The following is a 17336-nucleotide window of genomic DNA, read 5'->3' on the forward strand; positions in this document are numbered from 1 at the left end:
CTGCGTCATGTGCGTGAATCAGTTCATCTATCGACTGATTCTCGTGATTAGTCGATTCTCTCATATGGCTGGTGTCGACTGTTCGAGTGGTGAGTCTTCAACTGAGCGTATTGTTTTCATCTCATTACATATTTTGTTTAAATCAGCATAGTCATTCACGTACGCAGTTCAAATTTCCAAAAACATCTCACTTCATATGAAAAAACCTTTCTTATTGAGACTTGTAACAACTATAACACGACTATATTTTTGATGAAGTGAAGATGTTTATCCGTAGGTTCAAATCCTCAATGACCTGTGAACTAACACAGAAGAACTTTCGTGCCATTCCCTTCTCACTCCATTCTGTGCTAATTTATCTCTCTCTTGCTCTGACTTAGCACGTAGTTCCTTCTCCCTATGTTTACGGTGGAAATTGTGAATCCAATTTCACGCTTGCTGATTAGATTAGAGCCAGCCTGTGAGGACTTAGCCGATGTTTCATTGTTAACTTACGAACAATACGCTTCGTACTCTACATCATCTTTATAAACTGTTCTCTAATTGGCTCTGTTTAAATCCAGCTCAAGGAGGGTTACAGATTCTAAAATGTTTTCATTTAATTTCACTGTGGATAAAGGATAACAAACTAGTTTATCTTAGAGGATAAATTACAAAGAAGCACATGTATGCTTTCTGAATGGGATGTTCGCTGTACCACGAAATTGCTGTTTTCCACAAAGAAGAAGAATTGGATGACTTCCACAATAATGATATGTAAATTGTCACCTTCCTCGGCAATCGGGCCTCGTCACTGATAGAGAAGAGCTTGGAAGCTGCGCCGTTACGAATCCTGTAGTTCGAATCCTGGCAATGAGGACGGATATCCTAAGAGTGGTCTGTCCACCAATATTTCCCCAAATTTGCATGGGGCAAATTCTAATATGGTAAGAGGTATAATAGCCGAACTATTATCATCACTGACTTCTCACTCTTACCTACTGTGGAATCCTCAACCATCCATTACATATAGGATTTTTGAAGTATGGCTCGGATTGTACGTAAGATGGAAGTCTCATAGCTATGATAAGGAAATCAACAGTTATATAAAGACTACAATTTTGCTGTGCTTAATGCTCATGCGTAACTTATTTTACTTTATGTCACACTGTACTGTCTACGTCTAGACTTACTACTAAGGATCTTGCAGTAAGACACGTTATTGCGGAGCACGGTAATGTACGAAAGTGAAACCTGGGTAATATTTTGAAATTCGAAATTTCAAAATTGACTTTGGCCACTTTCGTTTCTGATCCTTGCTAGACAATGAACGTTCCACCAATCGATTATTTATATGGCCCTTGGTAATGAAATTACTTCACTGACAGAGTGTTAAGCACCCTCGTACGACATTTTAAGTTCACGCCTCCGCCGTAAATGTTAATAGTTTGCAATTATTTTTTCTTCTTCTTCTTAATCTGTTTACCCTCCAGGGTTGATTTTTCCCTCGGACTCGGCGAGGGATCGCACCTCCACCGCCTCAAGGGCAGTGTCCTGGAGCGCGAGACATTGGATCGGAGGATACAACTGGGGAGAATGACCAGTGTCTTACCCAGGCGGCCTCACCAGCTATGCTGTACAGGGCCTTGTGGGGGGATGGGAAGATTGGAAGGGACAGACAGGTAAGAGGGAATGAAGCGGCCGTGGCCTTAAGTTAGGTACCATCCCGGCATTTGCCTGGAAGAGAAGTGGGAAACCACGGAAAACCACTTCCAGGATGGTTGAGGTGGGAATCGAACCCACCTCTACACAGTTGACCTTTCGAGGCTGACTGGACCTCGTTCCAGTCCCCGTACCACTTTTCAAATGTCGTGACAGAGCCGAGAATCGAACCCGGGCCTCCGGGGGTGGCACCTAATCATACTAACCACTACACCACAGAGGCGGACCAAAGGATTTCCGCGGGACCAAATTCTGGCACCGAAGCGACCGAGTAAATTCTTAAAGTAATTATTAATAGGACGTAAATTTAATAATAATAATAATAATAATAATAATAATAATAATAATAATAATAATAATAATAATAATAATAATAATAATAATAATGATGATGTCCGCCTCTGTGGTGTAGTGGTTAGCGTGATTAGCTGCCACCCCCGGAGGCCCAGGTTCGATTCCCGGCTCTGCCACGAAATTTGAAAAAGTGGTACGAGGGCTGGAACGGGGTCCACTCAGCCTCGGGAGGTCAACTGAGTAGAGGTGGGTTCGATTCCCACCTCAGCCATCCTGGAAGTGGTTTTCCGTGGTTTCCCACTTCTCTTCCAGGCGAATGCCGGGATGGTACCTAACTTAAGGCCACGGCCGCTTCCTTCCCTCTTCCTTGCCTATCCCTTCCAATCTTCCCATCCCTCCACAAGGCCCCTGTTTAGCATAGCAGGTGAGGCCGCCTGGGCGAGGTACTGGTCATACTCCCCAGTTGTATCCCCCGACCAAGAGTCTGAAGCTCCAGGACACTGCCCTTGCGGCGGTAGAGGTGGGATCCCTCGCTAAGTCCGAGGGAAAAACCGAACCTGGAGGGTAAACAGATGATGATGATGATAATAATAATAATAATAATAATAATAATAATAATAATAATAATAATAATAATAATAATAATAATAGAAATGAGAGTTACAGGTGACCTCGTACGACATAAGTTTGTGCAAACGCCAGCACACGAAACTGTAATAGTTTAACCGATGTAATTTCATGGTTTGTATTAAAGCGTATCCCCAAAATTGCTGGGTTATCTATCCTCAAACAGAGCTATTGGTCCAGGAGTCTGATGTAATAAACTATTTAACCGCGACTATGCCACGCTACTCAAGGTACACCACGGGGTGGCTAGTCTACGTTTGGAGTAAATTAGTTTTAATTGTTATATGTAAGTGATTGTTTGTAGGTTACTTTTAATTATTGTATGAAAGTGATGGTTTGTAATGTATCACCTTGCTATGCGATAAATACGGGGTGGTCGGAAACAACGTGAACTGCGTATATGAGCGTTAGAGGGTTGGTCATACTGATAAACAACTTGAAGAAAATAACTCGATATCTCGCGCCGTTGTCGATTTATCAGCTGCTGAAGTTTTCCAATCAAATCGTTGCGGGGGCGAATTCAAATAAGCTTTGTGGGGCGTTGTTGCTAAATCGGCTTTTGGCTTAAGACCAGATTGAGAACCGTGGGTTCAAATGCTTGTCACAGTAGCGTGCTTGCTATGGCGCGACCCTCTTTACTCGGAGGTCCGTGTTCAAATCCGTACCCAGGCGAAATTTTTTTTCTTCGATTAGTCCTTTCAAGTTGGTCTTAAGCCACGTGGAGGTTAACACCGACTCGCAAAACCCGTTTGAATTAGCCTGCGAAACGATCTGATTGGCTAACATCAGCAGCTGATTAGATTGCAACGGCTTGAGGTATCGACATTTTTCCAAATTATTCATCAGTATGTCGGCATCGCCGCCTCTCTGGTGTAGTGGTTAGCGTGATTAGCTGCCACCCCCGGAGGTCCGGGTTCGATTCCCGGCTCTGCCACGAAATTTGAAAAGTGGTACGAGGGCTGGAACGGGGTCCACTCAGCCTCGGGAGGTCAACTGAGTAGAGGTGGGTTCGATTCCCACCTCAGCCATCCTCGAAGTGGTTTTCCGTGGTTTCCCACTTCACCTCCGGGCGAATGCCGGGATTGTACCTAACTTAAGGCCACGGCCGCTTCCTTCCCTCATCCTTGCCTATCCCTTCCAATCTTCCCATCCCCCTACAAGGCCCCTGTTCACCATAGCAGGTGAGGCCGCCTGGGCGAAGTACTGGTCATACTCCCCAGTTGTATCCCCCGACCAAGAGTCTGGAGCTCCAGGACACTGCCCTTGAGGCGGTAGAGGTGGGATCCCTCGCTGAGTCCGAGGGAAAAGCCGAACCTGGAGGGTAAACAGATGATGATGATGTCGGCATCCCTGAAGGTAGTTTTCCGTAGTTTATCACTTTAACACTCACATAAATACACCTTAATTAAGGCCACAGTAATGTCTTCCCCACTTCCCTGCATCTGTGCGACGTAAATATATATTTGTACTTATATGCTTACGAATCAAGTGATTTAACGGTGCAATTGATGACAGTCTAAAATGACGATCTAGGTATATGTGTATTGATCAGGTCACAGGTTTCATTTCTGTTCAAATTATGTTGTTTCTGTCCCCATCTTCCCAAGGGTCACGTCTGTCATTTCAGGAACCACTGATTTAAATGTAATAACAGGTCCAATACTGTTGGCAGGGGATCAGAACATGTTAGACGCAAGGCTCAATTTGGAATCTACGTTTCATTCCTACTAAACCCACCCAGTTCTCCTCGTTTTAATCCCTCCTACAGTGACTTCCAGCTCAATTTGTAGCGCTTTCCAAATTACTGCCCCGAGGTTAATCCGATTAGTAGTGAGTTACTGATCTGCGATGGCATTATAATTACCACATAATCTTTTCGCCAACATAGGAACGGTGTGAATGTTGAAGCATTACAGTCAGACGTTTCAAGGTGCTTGTGTCATTGACCATTCGCACAGCTCCATTACGGGATCACTGAAATCAAATACCCGTTCTGAGTCGCTAATAATTTAGTCGTTAATCATTGCTACCAATTCGGTGGTGGTCACTTTAAGTGCTGGTGTGCTGTAGCATGCTGATAATTCTATCTTACAGAACAAATGTTCTTTTCCTCGTTCTATGGGACGTTTTATAAACGAAACTGACGGGCATTTCTGGATTGAATTCAGCTCGCAAGGACGTAGCTGCGTCACTGTCACCTCGTGCTGAAATTTTGGAGACAAGCTGTTATGTTACGCAGAATAATCACTGCGTTTAAACATACTAAGTGTGCATAAGTGGCGATAAATTGCACTCTATACCACCAGGCTCGCAGCCAGATGTTGTGGGTTGCGCCACAACACGATGGCGAGATTTTTATCATCATCATCATCATCATCATCTGTTTACCCTCCAGGTTCGGTTTTTCCCTCGGACTCAGCGAGGGATCCCACCTCTACCGCCTCAGGGGCAGTGTCCTGGAGCTTCAGACTCTTGGTCGGGGGATACAACTGGGGAGAATGACCAGTACCTCGCCCAGGCGGCCTCACCTGCTATGCTGAACAGGGGCCTTGTGGAGGGATGGGAAGATTGGAAGGGATAGACTAGGAAGAGGGAAGGAAGCGGCCGTGGCCTTAAGTGAGGTACCATCCCGGCATTCGCCTGGAGGAGAAGTGGGAAACCACGGAAAACCACTTCGAGGATGGCTGAGGTGGGAATCGAACCCACCTCTACTCAGTTGACCTCCCGAGGCTGAGTGGACCCCGTTCCAGCCCTCGTACCACTTTTCAAATTTTCGTGGCAGAGCCGGGAATCGAACCCAGACCTCCGGGGGTGGCAGCTAATCACGCTAACCACTACACCACAGAGGCGACGAGATTTTTATAGAGGCATAAAATAGTTCAGTAGAAACTAGACTCACACATGCTAAGGTGAGGTAAGGGTTATTCTGCCGGAAGGCAGGTCCGAACCTCCGCAGATGTGTTTCTGAGCCGGAGTTTACGTGCGGTAGGGTGGCCAGTTCCTTTCCGCTCCTCTATTCCCTTACCCCCCACCAACAGCGCGTGGCAACCCATCCAACTCCTGACCACGCCCAATGTTGCTTAACTTCGGAGATCTCACGGGATTCGGTGTTTCAACACGGCTACGGCCGTTGGCACACATGCTAAAAAGAATAGTAAAAAATGAAAATCCAGAGCCTGTTTCCAGTCATTCGTCCGGGTCATGATTGGAATGAATGAAGCCCTATTTAGCGGCGAGGATAGGAATTGTGCTGGCTGCCGAAGCCTGTCGCACTTCTATGGGGCAATTATTAATGTTTGATAGAAGAAATTAAATGAAATTGGAGAGTGTTTCTGAAATATGAAATATGACACGGAAAACCGGAGTACCCGGAGAAAAACCTGTCCCGCCTCCACTTTGTCCAGCACAAATCCCACATGGAGTGACCGGGATTTGAACCACGGAACCCAACGGTGGGAGGCCGGCGCGCTGCTCCCTGAACCACGGAGGCTTCAATATAACAGTATGACTTCTCAAAGAGGCAGCAAAACTTTGATTTCTTCAAGATTTTAAGAGCATTCTAGTAATTTTCCTTACAGGGAACTTGAGGTTGCTGCCCAAAATTACAGCATTCATTCAGTTTTATATCAAATACCAGGAACGTTGAAAGAGTTGTACCATTACTTCAACACAACCTGACCATAAATTAACGGTTACGTGCCAGATGCGACCGTGCCGGATGCGACCCCGCCATTATCGTGCCAATAGCGACCGACCGGATAAGCATCGTGCCGCATGCGACCCATCAATCACTTACAAGTGATCTGCATTAAGAGCTGTCACCAAGTGGCAGATTGCTTATAAGTAGCTAACTTGGTCTTTTCTAAAATAAAGGTCTGACACCATTGTTAGCAGGTTCGAGTGTCGTTGGTCGAAGGAAAAATATAATAATGTTGCTGGCTTTACGTCCCAGTAACTACTTTTATGGTTTAAGGAGACGCCGGGGTGCCGGAATTTAGTCCCGCAGGACTTGTTTTACGTGCCAGTAAATCCACCGACACAAACCTGACGTATTTGAGCACGTTCAAATACCACCGGACTGAGCCAGGATCGAACCTGCCAAATCGGAGTCGGAAGACCAGCATCTCAGCCGTCTGAGCCACTTACCCTGGATGAAAAAAAATTACCATCAGAATGTTGGCCGGCAGGGTAGGAGAGTTGGTGGTAGACAGTTTCTAATCACTAGATTGCATGCCAAAAGCCGGGGTTCATATCCAAACCTTTTCGCAGTGTTCAAATGGGGTGAGGGGATATTATGCTGTTGATGGTGATTCGGCCGTCGGATGGCGACGTAAAGCATTGAGCAGACCCCTTGGTATTATTCGACAGGACCAGGCTACGTGCCGAAACCGTGTTTCATCTCTCCCTACTTCATTATCATAACCCCACATCCAGACGCGCAGGCCGCCCAAGGGTGTCAGGTAGAAAGAACTACACCAGGCAAGGAATGGGAAGGAAGCGGCCCTGGTCTTAATTAAAGTACAGCCCCAGCATTTGCCTGGTGTAAAAATGGGAAACCACGGAAAAAATCTTCAGGGCTGACGACAGTGGGATTCGAACCCACTATCTCCCGGATGCAAGTTCAGGGCCGCGAGCCTCTAACCGCATGGTCAACTCGCCCGGTGGGAAAAGACGTAAACACATCACCATATTTCGTGTTGTAAAAAGAGTTTCCCCCAGAAGTGTTATGTAAAGTAGGGGCAGTAGCTGCTTATAGGACTTATTGAAATGGCATTGCACTTCGTTTAGCTTACCTTATCTTGGGTGATGACACAACTTACCAAATGTCAATTTGCTTGTCAACGCCGGTCGCATCCGGCACGGTTATAGATTATGCGGTCGCTAGTGGCACGGGTCGCATGCGGCACGGTCGCATCTGGCACGCCACCAAATTAACTACACATGATCTTTCAGTTACTAGCTTGTTGAAAATATCAATTCACAACACCCATGACAAAACTGCTGAACGAGAGCCGGAAGGTTGTTTACCATTCTCAAACGAACGAGCACCTTTCGCAATACAATGTCACAGCAGTGGCCTGGTGCGTTTGCTATTCTCTCTGAATCTAGTGACAACTTAGGCAGCAGAAAACAGTGACGTATGAACATTTGTCGTCAGTGATTAATAGTCTATACATTACACAGTTTAGTCGATTTATTTACAGTTTCTTCGGTTCCTTCTTCTCCTTCTTAATCTGTTTACCATCCAGGGTCGGTTTTTCCCTCAGACTCAGCGAGGCATCCCACCTCTACCGCTTCAAGGGCAGTGTCCTGGAGCTTCAGACTCTGGGTCGGGGATACAAATGGGGAGGATGACCAGTACCTCGCCCAGGCGGCCTCACCTGCTATGATGAATAGGGACCTTATGGGGGGAATGAGAAGATTGGAAGGGATAGACAAGGAAGAGGAAAGGAAGCGGCCGTGGCCTTAAGTTAGGGACCATCCCGGCAATTGCCTGGAGAAGTGGGAAACCACGGAAAACCAAGTCCAGGATGGCTGAAGAGGGAATCAAACCCACCTCTACTCAGTTGGCCTCCAGAGGCTGAGTGGACCACGTTCCAGCCCTCGTATTACTTTTCAAATGTCGTGGCAATGCCGGGAATCGTACCTGGGCCTCCGGGGGTGGCAGCTAATCACACTAACCACTACACCCCAGAGGTGGACGTTCGGTTCCTTACATGACAAATGTAGCACACAGGTGAATTTCAGCCTGAACCGCCAATGCTATCATATTGGAAAGGGATGTTTGTTGAATATATCTTTTATAGATTGGTCAGTAGATGAATTAAGAATACTTCCAGGATCATCGGTATGAAATTTGATCGACTGGAGTATGTAGTACCTCTTCCACCGTTCAATGCAATTATTACATTTATTTCGAAAAGAGTTATATTGGTTATATTTATTATGATGAACGTGTAGTGTAGGCTGGTAGGACTCGTCATAATAATGAAATCCTTATCAAGTAGAAATATATAAGGGAAGATGATCTTACGATAAATTCTTCGAAGGAAATCTGACATATAAAGGACAAATATTATACCTCCATAGAGATATTTTTCAAGTTAGAAATTGTTTGCGATAGGATGAACCTTTTCCTGAAGCCCTTCCCATTCTGCAGATAAGAACACATAGTTAAAAAATTCTAATATCGAATCAAGTATTGATCACGTCTAATGGTGCCGAATTTTGGATACAGAACTACAGCACCTCTACTGCAGCTCATAATAATAAATGATAGCATCCCAGTGTTATAGCGAGTGAGTTTCAACACATTATCCCAAAGCTCCGGGATCGATTCCCGGCTGGCCCAAGGATTTCAATTCTGGACACGGGGCTGGAACTGGGCTCGTTCTGCCTCGTGAAACAAACTTGAATAGCCGTCTGATATGAGAGACAGCTGGCCAGGTCATGAAGGACAAGTAATATGGCCGCAGATGTCCGAAGATATCTTGCTTACCATGTGTTACTCCATTACACACAGGCTGGTCACTAGTCATCGTGGAAGGCAAGGTCTTCCTTTGTACGTGCAATGGAAGATTTTTAAATTTCAGCCACTTAATATACAACATCAAGTGATAATGCTTTCGAAAATGACAGGGAACACCAAATTCGTCCAGAGGGACACCATTAACTTCCCATTAAATGTGCATAATAAATTAGATACACTTTATTATATTCTGATTGTTCCTCTATCAAACTCACACTTTTCGGTTTTAAACCATATAAATACTAACAGCTCACTATATGTAATTCAAAGATATTGCAATAATCTCGGAATCATTATTGAATATAATTTTATTAGTGTGAAAGTTCCTGTGCACGAACGAGAGTCAATAGTAAACGTTTCCCTGGAGGATAGTATTACAGCTTGAAACACTCTCGCCTGCTCTTCTGTGTGTCTGAGGTATTTTATTTAAATGGCCTTGGCACTGTTCCAGATATGAAATTAACCTGGACTGTTTACTAATTCCCCTGTACCCCATTTGCAAAATCGAAGGTTTGACGCATATTCTAGCTTATTTAGAGAGTTGAGTGCTGGGGATTACCCATTATTCGATTCCATTTATATTTCTACACCCGAATGATGAACGAGGCCGGTCCATTAGAGACTCGTTATTATCTCAGTGAATCATTTATTATACCACTGTGTTATCCCCTGTCGTAATTCAGAAACTTAGCAAACAATTCTCCTCGAAAGCACCCGAGTCATTTTAATTTTAAAAGAGGATGTAATAATCTCTTTAGAACTTAACTCTTAGCAGCATGCATTCCAAAAATAAAATCACCAATTGCATCCAGAGAAAGTCAGTAAGAACGTTCATGGTTCGCCGTGAACTGCATGGATCAGTTCCCTGTCAGGGAGTGGAAAAATAAAAATAAAAACCCCGGTTTGCACTTCGGAAGAGGCAGTGGAATTTACTCAGCATATGAGAAAAGTGTACACTTGGACAGTTCCTCAGAGTAGAGTCGATGGGCACACATCCAATCACTCTGTCACACTCCCTGCAGTGATTACGGATTCCAAAATCGTTTAATTTCCGCACTTTTAGTCTACGAAGCGTTACCATTCTTTAGAGCTTAGAGGCTGTCTAGCTTGTTAGCTGGAAGACAAGTATACTTGGAGAGATCTGTGTTTCGAGATACATTCAGTCACCTATCTCACAACATGGAGGGACAGGAATGTGAATATCGAAGCTTCTACCATCCAGTTACAGGGACATGTAGGCCTACATGGAAACTACAAAGATAGTTCTATTTGTAAGTTATCTGGCCAGTCATCTGGCGGTCCCGGGTTCGATTCGCGGTCGGGTACGGGTTTTTTAATAAATTAATGATTAATATCCCTGGCCTGGGGAGCTTAATCTTCCTTTCCTCACACACAACATTCCACATTACCGCCATTCCAATTACACGCAGGTTCATACAATATGGTGCCAGTAGGGGCAAAAGATCCATATGGGTCGACGCCCCGAACAAACAGCTTTTACAAAAACAAACAAACAAAAACGTTATCTGGCCGCTTGTTGTGAATTCCAGTCAGATATATAAGGTGTTCTTAAACCTAGCATTCACTTCTGTGGTGACATAACTTACATCAATAGGGATCACTGCCCCAAAAAGATATAGTTTGGTTATGCGCTACGAGTAAGCTGAAATCTTACTTTGAAGAGGTGACGAGTACGAAGCAACCCCAACATCGGTAGGATTAGAGCTGGAGATAGTTCTATTTTAAATCAAGATATAAAACACATTTTAAGGTAAATTATGGGACTATACCTTTATTCAGACCACGGCCACTAATTTCCTAGGCCTAGCTCTTTCCTCTCCTAGGGTTACCGAAAACCTGCAGGTGTCAGTGCGAAAGTGAACTGTTTGTGTTGAACCAGACTGATTGCAACGACACTTGGGTGAATGATTCATTAATATATTCTACCTAGCTTACAACCATCGCACATTTATATCCCAACGCCAAGCTCAGTTCTGAAACGGTCTGGAAGCTCGCGAGACTATTTCTGTTTGAGTACCTTCACTCAGAGTTGCCTGGATATGAATATCGATGTCGACTTGTATGCATGCTTCATCGACTGTTGAAAAGCCTTCAATTTCGTATCTCGTGCAAAAATTACTGATATTTTAAAAACTACTGGTGTTGCTGCCATTAATAACATCCACTTTGTTGATGATTCGGTTGTGCTAGCCAGTAACTTTACTGATCTTCAAATTATTATTAATAACACTCTAAAGATCAGGACAGCATTTGGTCTATTTATGAATATTGGCAAGATGAAGCTAATTACATTTTCGAAATAAACCTAAGCTGGCCTCTATGCACATTAACAACACAATTGTTCAACAAGTGTCATCCTTCAAGTGTCATGGGACATTGTTAAATGAACATTGCGGTCCCAAAGCTGAAATATTATCCAGGTTCGGGCAAGCCAAAAATTTGTTAAACAGTATGATGGTCTTATTCACCAGTACAGATCTCAAATTTCAGCACCATGTTCTGATGTTGCGATACTATGTTTTTTCTGCCCTTTTCCATGGTTTCGAAGGTTAGATGTTCAGCCCTTTGATAAAAAGCGTATTGAAGTTTTCGAAATGTACTTGTGCAGAAGCATGCTTCGAAAATCCTAGGTGAAAAGAAATACCAATGAGGAAGTCCTCAGCTGGTTACATGAGGAAAAATTCTTTTAACAACGATCGAGGAGCGAAAGCTAAGGTATATCGGTCACATCATGAGAGGTGAACTCTCCAGCTCATCACTGAGGGGGAAAATTGGGGGAGAACGTTCTGCAGGGAGCTAGAGAAGTTCCTTGCTTAAAGACTTGCGCCGCTAGTTTGGACGAACTTCTACTGAAACCTTTCAAACCGCTGTTCCGCCAGTAATCATAATCCATTTGATTGCCCACCTTCGCAGGAAGATTGCGTCCTACGAAGAACATGTGAAACTGTAAACTGAATAAAAATATACTATTGTATGTAGTTCTATTTAGTAGTTGGTTACGAATTTTTCCACGAACCAAATGTTTAAAAAGTTTTCGACACTATATAAAAAAATCAAAATCAAATAAATGATAAAATAGTTACCTGTAACTAATTGAATTGTTAGTTTTTTAAATAGGAAAGTATTCTCACTCAGTCAGGGACGAGCCTACTTCTTTTTTGTCACATATGAATCCTCCTATACAAACCAGTCTATACTAACCAGTCCCTCAGAAAATACTGTTGCCGCTGTTATACATAAATATTCCACAGCCAGTTTTCACGACTTTGAAAACTTTGCATTTTTGTTTTGAATAAATAACACTTGAGGAGAGGGGGGATAACATATCTTATTTGAGGTATACGGTGATTTCTTGCATAATGATGCCGTACAATCACCACGTAACAGACAATTTTTCTGGTTCCAAATAAAATGTCATGATTTAAAAATCTTTACTGTACTATTTTTATCGAGTATTTTAGTGCAACCTATAATTTTGCGGAAGATTTGCATATAGAGCATATTAAAATGGAGCTGAAAGCTTACGTCTTCACGAGTATGTTGATGACCCACATGTTGATTAGCAAGTTGCAGCAGTGTGTCTGTACCAGCAGTGTGAGCACTGGAACTGTGGAAACCTCTTTCACGTGGAGGTCCAACAGCCTTGCGGTGGAACTTCATTGCTTCAACGTACTTGTACCGCAATGACCGACTTGAGAGAGTTTCAATTCCTGGTCCACTGTGTGATGGCTTCTGATGATGAAATATGGCACTGTTCGGTCGTGTAGCGACCTCCCCAGGGATTCGAACCGGCGGACTGCCAGATGGACGGCAGCCGGGATTCGCAGCCGAAACTCGAACTCAAGGTGACCAGGGAAACGAACTAGTATTAGAATAATAATCATCGATATGAGACACCTTGTAGTATCAGAGTAATTGTATAATAATTATAGTCAGAATTAATATTTAGAAGGAAGAAGGAACTTTTCAAGAAGTTACATGTAGTGGAGAGCAGCTTGTGAAATGCGCTTACGAAAGCTTGTTGACCACAACGGAAATTTATTTTTTTGTTTGATGTGGACAAACAGAGTTGGTATGTGAGTCGGGCGGCCGGCGAGCCGGCAAAGAAACAAAGCCAGTACAGTTGCACTTTAGAGAAAAACAAGGAAAGATGTGCGCAAATTAAGACAGAGACAGTAGTGCCCAGAGGGCAGCACGTACTGGAATAATTATTTGAGAATAATTAGTTGAGGGCGCCACCGACAAGGTGAATAGCTAAGTAACGCCCATAAGACCCAACCCCTAAGGTAGTGAGAAGGGATCGACCTTTGATTCTAAGAGAGGAGATATAACCCTAAACCATGATGGCGCGGGGCTCTTTCCCAACCAGTAATTCGTACTTTCAGAACGAGGCTCTTTAGAGCAGTTGTTCGTGTCAGGAAGTTATACGTGCCGCAGGGAAAAATTCAGATATACGCGTAGTCGTACAGTAGGCGCGTGGAGCAAGCTCTCTCTTTCTTCAGAACGACCTATCCAACTTGTAAATACTTGTATATAGTAGACAGTCGTCTTAGGAAGTAAAAGACAGTGGAGATTATCAATTCTTTCATTTCGTGAGTTGCGGGACAGAATCGCACCTACAATTACCTCCCTACTTTCCGCTCTGCAGGACAGGTAATACTTCAACATCCAACTGCCTGGTGACCAACCTACAAGAACGTCTCTCAGGACAGGTAGGTCACGACAGTGCGAAATGGGAATTTTTTCGGAAATTTCCATTGTAGAAGAACTACTACGAGTGTTGCTTGATTAAAATTGTTTTATGTACTGATATGATAAATCAGTATGGTTATATTCCTCTACTGTCAGATGTACATTAAGGGTGAGATCGGCAAATGCGAATGCAGTGGCACTCTTCCCTTATTGAAGTCTTGGCAAATTATGAAGACTTTTCATCGTGTAGGTTTATCTTGAATCAGGCAGTGTTATGATAGCGAAAGTTGTTTATCTGAAAATTTGAGAATCTTTGTGGTTTTTGAGGAATATTTGAAACATCCTGCTGATTTTCTACGTACCGCAGTGAGATTCTGAATATTTTCTGAACTGAAAAGTTCCTCTTTCAGAACCATTTGTAATGTATAAGCTATACTGCGTATCTCATTTCTTGAATTGGTTTCGCTTCAATGGTATGTATACTGAAGTTTCTAGTCTTGGTCTACAATGTGAACGGTGATAATTCGGTAGTCGTCTGTTGTTGTTGATACATTTATGGAAGAATATCCATTGATATGTGCTTAAGAGTAGATATAGTATATCTAAGTTCAACGTGCTGAATCAAGTGTTTAAATTATTTATATTCTACAATGCCAAATGGCTGGTTGTTTTTGTATATCATGTAAGCTATTTTCATAGTAAATTACCTTCGATTGAGCTCGATAGCTGCAGTCGCTTAGGTGCAGCCAGTACCCAGTATTCGGGAGATAGTGGATTCCAACCCCACTGTCGGCAGCCCTGAAGATGGTTTTCCGTGGTTTCCCATTTTCACATCAGGCAAATGATGGGTCTGTTCCTTAATTAAAGTTACGGCTGCTTCCTTTCCACTCCTTGCCCTTTCCTGTCCCAGCGTCGCCATAAGACCTATCTGTGTCGGTGCGACGTAAATCAACTCGTAAAAAAAATACCTTCGATCGATTATCTCCCGTTTGAATTGGGATTTACTGCCCAGAGAAAATGCAAGAGTAGGCTAACTAGTATTTGAGTACTTCGATGATGCTGATATAACGATGATAGCGAGGACAATGACCTCGAAATTGAATGAGTGGGCACAGACTCTTCCACTGCCCTTTCTTCACATATTACACTTGCATGTTTCAAATTTTATTGTTGGATTGTTCATGTAAAGTAATATCAATTTTAAAAGCTCAGATGAGTTTCTTCTTTATGTTACTGATGATGTGAGATTCTCCTCCTCGCAAGAAACTCTTTCTACACATGCGGAAAATGACACGGTTATCAGTGACAGGGTCTAATTGGAACTAATTCTACACTTCACTCATACTATCCAAAAGTGGTAGATTACGAAACACTCTGGCTTGTGCCACTTCAAAATTACAACCGACTTGACATGTTAACCCTTAAATTACTTGTTTCAAATGTTATAATATTTCATTAGAAAAGTAATACATTATTATCAGAAAAATATTTTTAAAGTTATTTTTCTCAAAATGAATCTTTCATTTACTTGTTTGGATCAGTCAAAACGTTGAAAAATGGAAACCTACAACCTGTTTTCCAGTCATTAACCGGGTCAGGGATGGAATGAATGAAGCAGATATAGGCTATTAGTACGATGGGGTCGCCACTCCGAAAGTGATTTATTAAAGACTGATAGATGCTATGGAATGAGAATGGAGAGTGTTGCTGGAATGAAAGATGACAGGGAAAACTGGAGTACCCGGAGAAAAACCTGTCTCGCCTCCGCTTTGTCCGGCACATATCTCACATGGAGTGACCGGGGTTTGAACCACGGTATCCAGCGGTGAGAGGCCGACGCGCTGCCATCTGAGCCACGGAGGCTCTATAGTCAAAACGGTAAGAGTGTTAAATATTTTACGTACTAGTATATGCAAATCTGTACTATTACTGTAACTCCTGCCACATTTTAGGCTTAGGTATGGCCTTGCTCACGAATTATCTGGGGGAAACAACATTTTAATTCTTTTACCTTACCTGTTTAAAGTTTACACCACTCCAGCTGATTACCAAGAAAATTAATGAAATAAAAGATTGTTTGACTTTTTGCTACGCTAGTGACTTCTCGCGAGTTCGTCTGCAAGGTAGAAATGAATGCAGACTTTTAAACTCGTAAAGCAAGTAAATTCTAATTTGCACATATCGTCGTTGCCAGGCCAAAACCTCCTATGTGATAATATTTTTGGAGATGATCTGACCCGCAGCACATACATTATGAAGAGAGAGAATGCCTTGAAAATATTCACACAATATTTCACCCTTAGATGACAGAACCTTACCGGCCAAATTTCTGAGCTACAATATTACACATAGGAGGTTTTGTCCCGGCAGAGACGATATGCAATGCTGTGCATTTGAGGGTTAAAATAGTAACATAAAATCAGGCTTCATGCTAAAGGTGCTGACATTTTTACATCAACTTGCTTCCTTACTTTAATATGATTAAATTAATTCGAAGGCGTGCACAATTCGGCTCAATGGGCAGCACGCGTACCGGGCGAGTTGGCCATGCGGTTAGAGGCGCGCGGCTGTGAGCTTTCATCCTGGAGATAAGTGGGTTCGAAGCCCTCAAGATGGTTTTCCGTGATTTCCCATTTTCACACCAGGCAAATGTGGCTATACGTTAATTAAGGCCATGGCCGCTTCCTTCCAACTCCTAGGCCTTTCCTATCCCATCGTCGCCATAAGATCTGTCTGTGTTGGTGCGACGTAAAGCCACTAGCAAAAATAAGTGGGCAGCGCTCCGGCTCAGGCAGGTATAGGAACAGAGTATGTGCTCTCATTCACAACTTTTATTTTTTTTTTTTTTTTTTTTTGCTAGTTGCTTTACGTCGCACCGACACAGATAGGTCTTATGGGGACGATGGGATAGGAAAAGCCTAGGAGTTGGAAGGAAGCGGCCGTGGCCTTAATTAAGGTACAGCCCCAGCATTTGCCTGGTGTGAAAATGGGAAACCACGGAAAACCATTTTCAGAGCTGCCGAAAGTGGGATTCGTACCTACTATCTCCCGGATGCAAGCTCACAGCCGCGCGCCTCTACGCGCACGGCCAACTCGCCCGGTCATTCACAACTAGTGAAGGGGCACGTATCTAAACAGATTTAAACTTTTAACAGTTTCATCGTGCCTAAAGTCTCGTTCTATTCAGTGCATTAGATTATGGTGAGGAAATAAAATAAATCGTTTTGTATACAAACGCCTTGTGGTAAATACATAAGTCTAATTTTATTCATTTCATTGGGTTATGCGTAGGAAATGTTATTTTGATATGTGATAACTAGATGCACCTTCTGCTACTGCCTGCACTCATAGAAATACTGTAGGCCAACATAAAACCTTTTTTAGCAATGTAGCATTAGCGACAAACGAAACTCTACGATTGTACTGCGCAAACGTAGTATACTCAGCCAGGCGCACTGATGTGGCTTTGTTT

This window comes from Anabrus simplex, chromosome 5, assembly GCF_040414725.1.
Source record: "Anabrus simplex isolate iqAnaSimp1 chromosome 5, ASM4041472v1, whole genome shotgun sequence".
Lineage (NCBI taxonomy): Eukaryota > Metazoa > Arthropoda > Insecta > Orthoptera > Tettigoniidae > Anabrus > Anabrus simplex.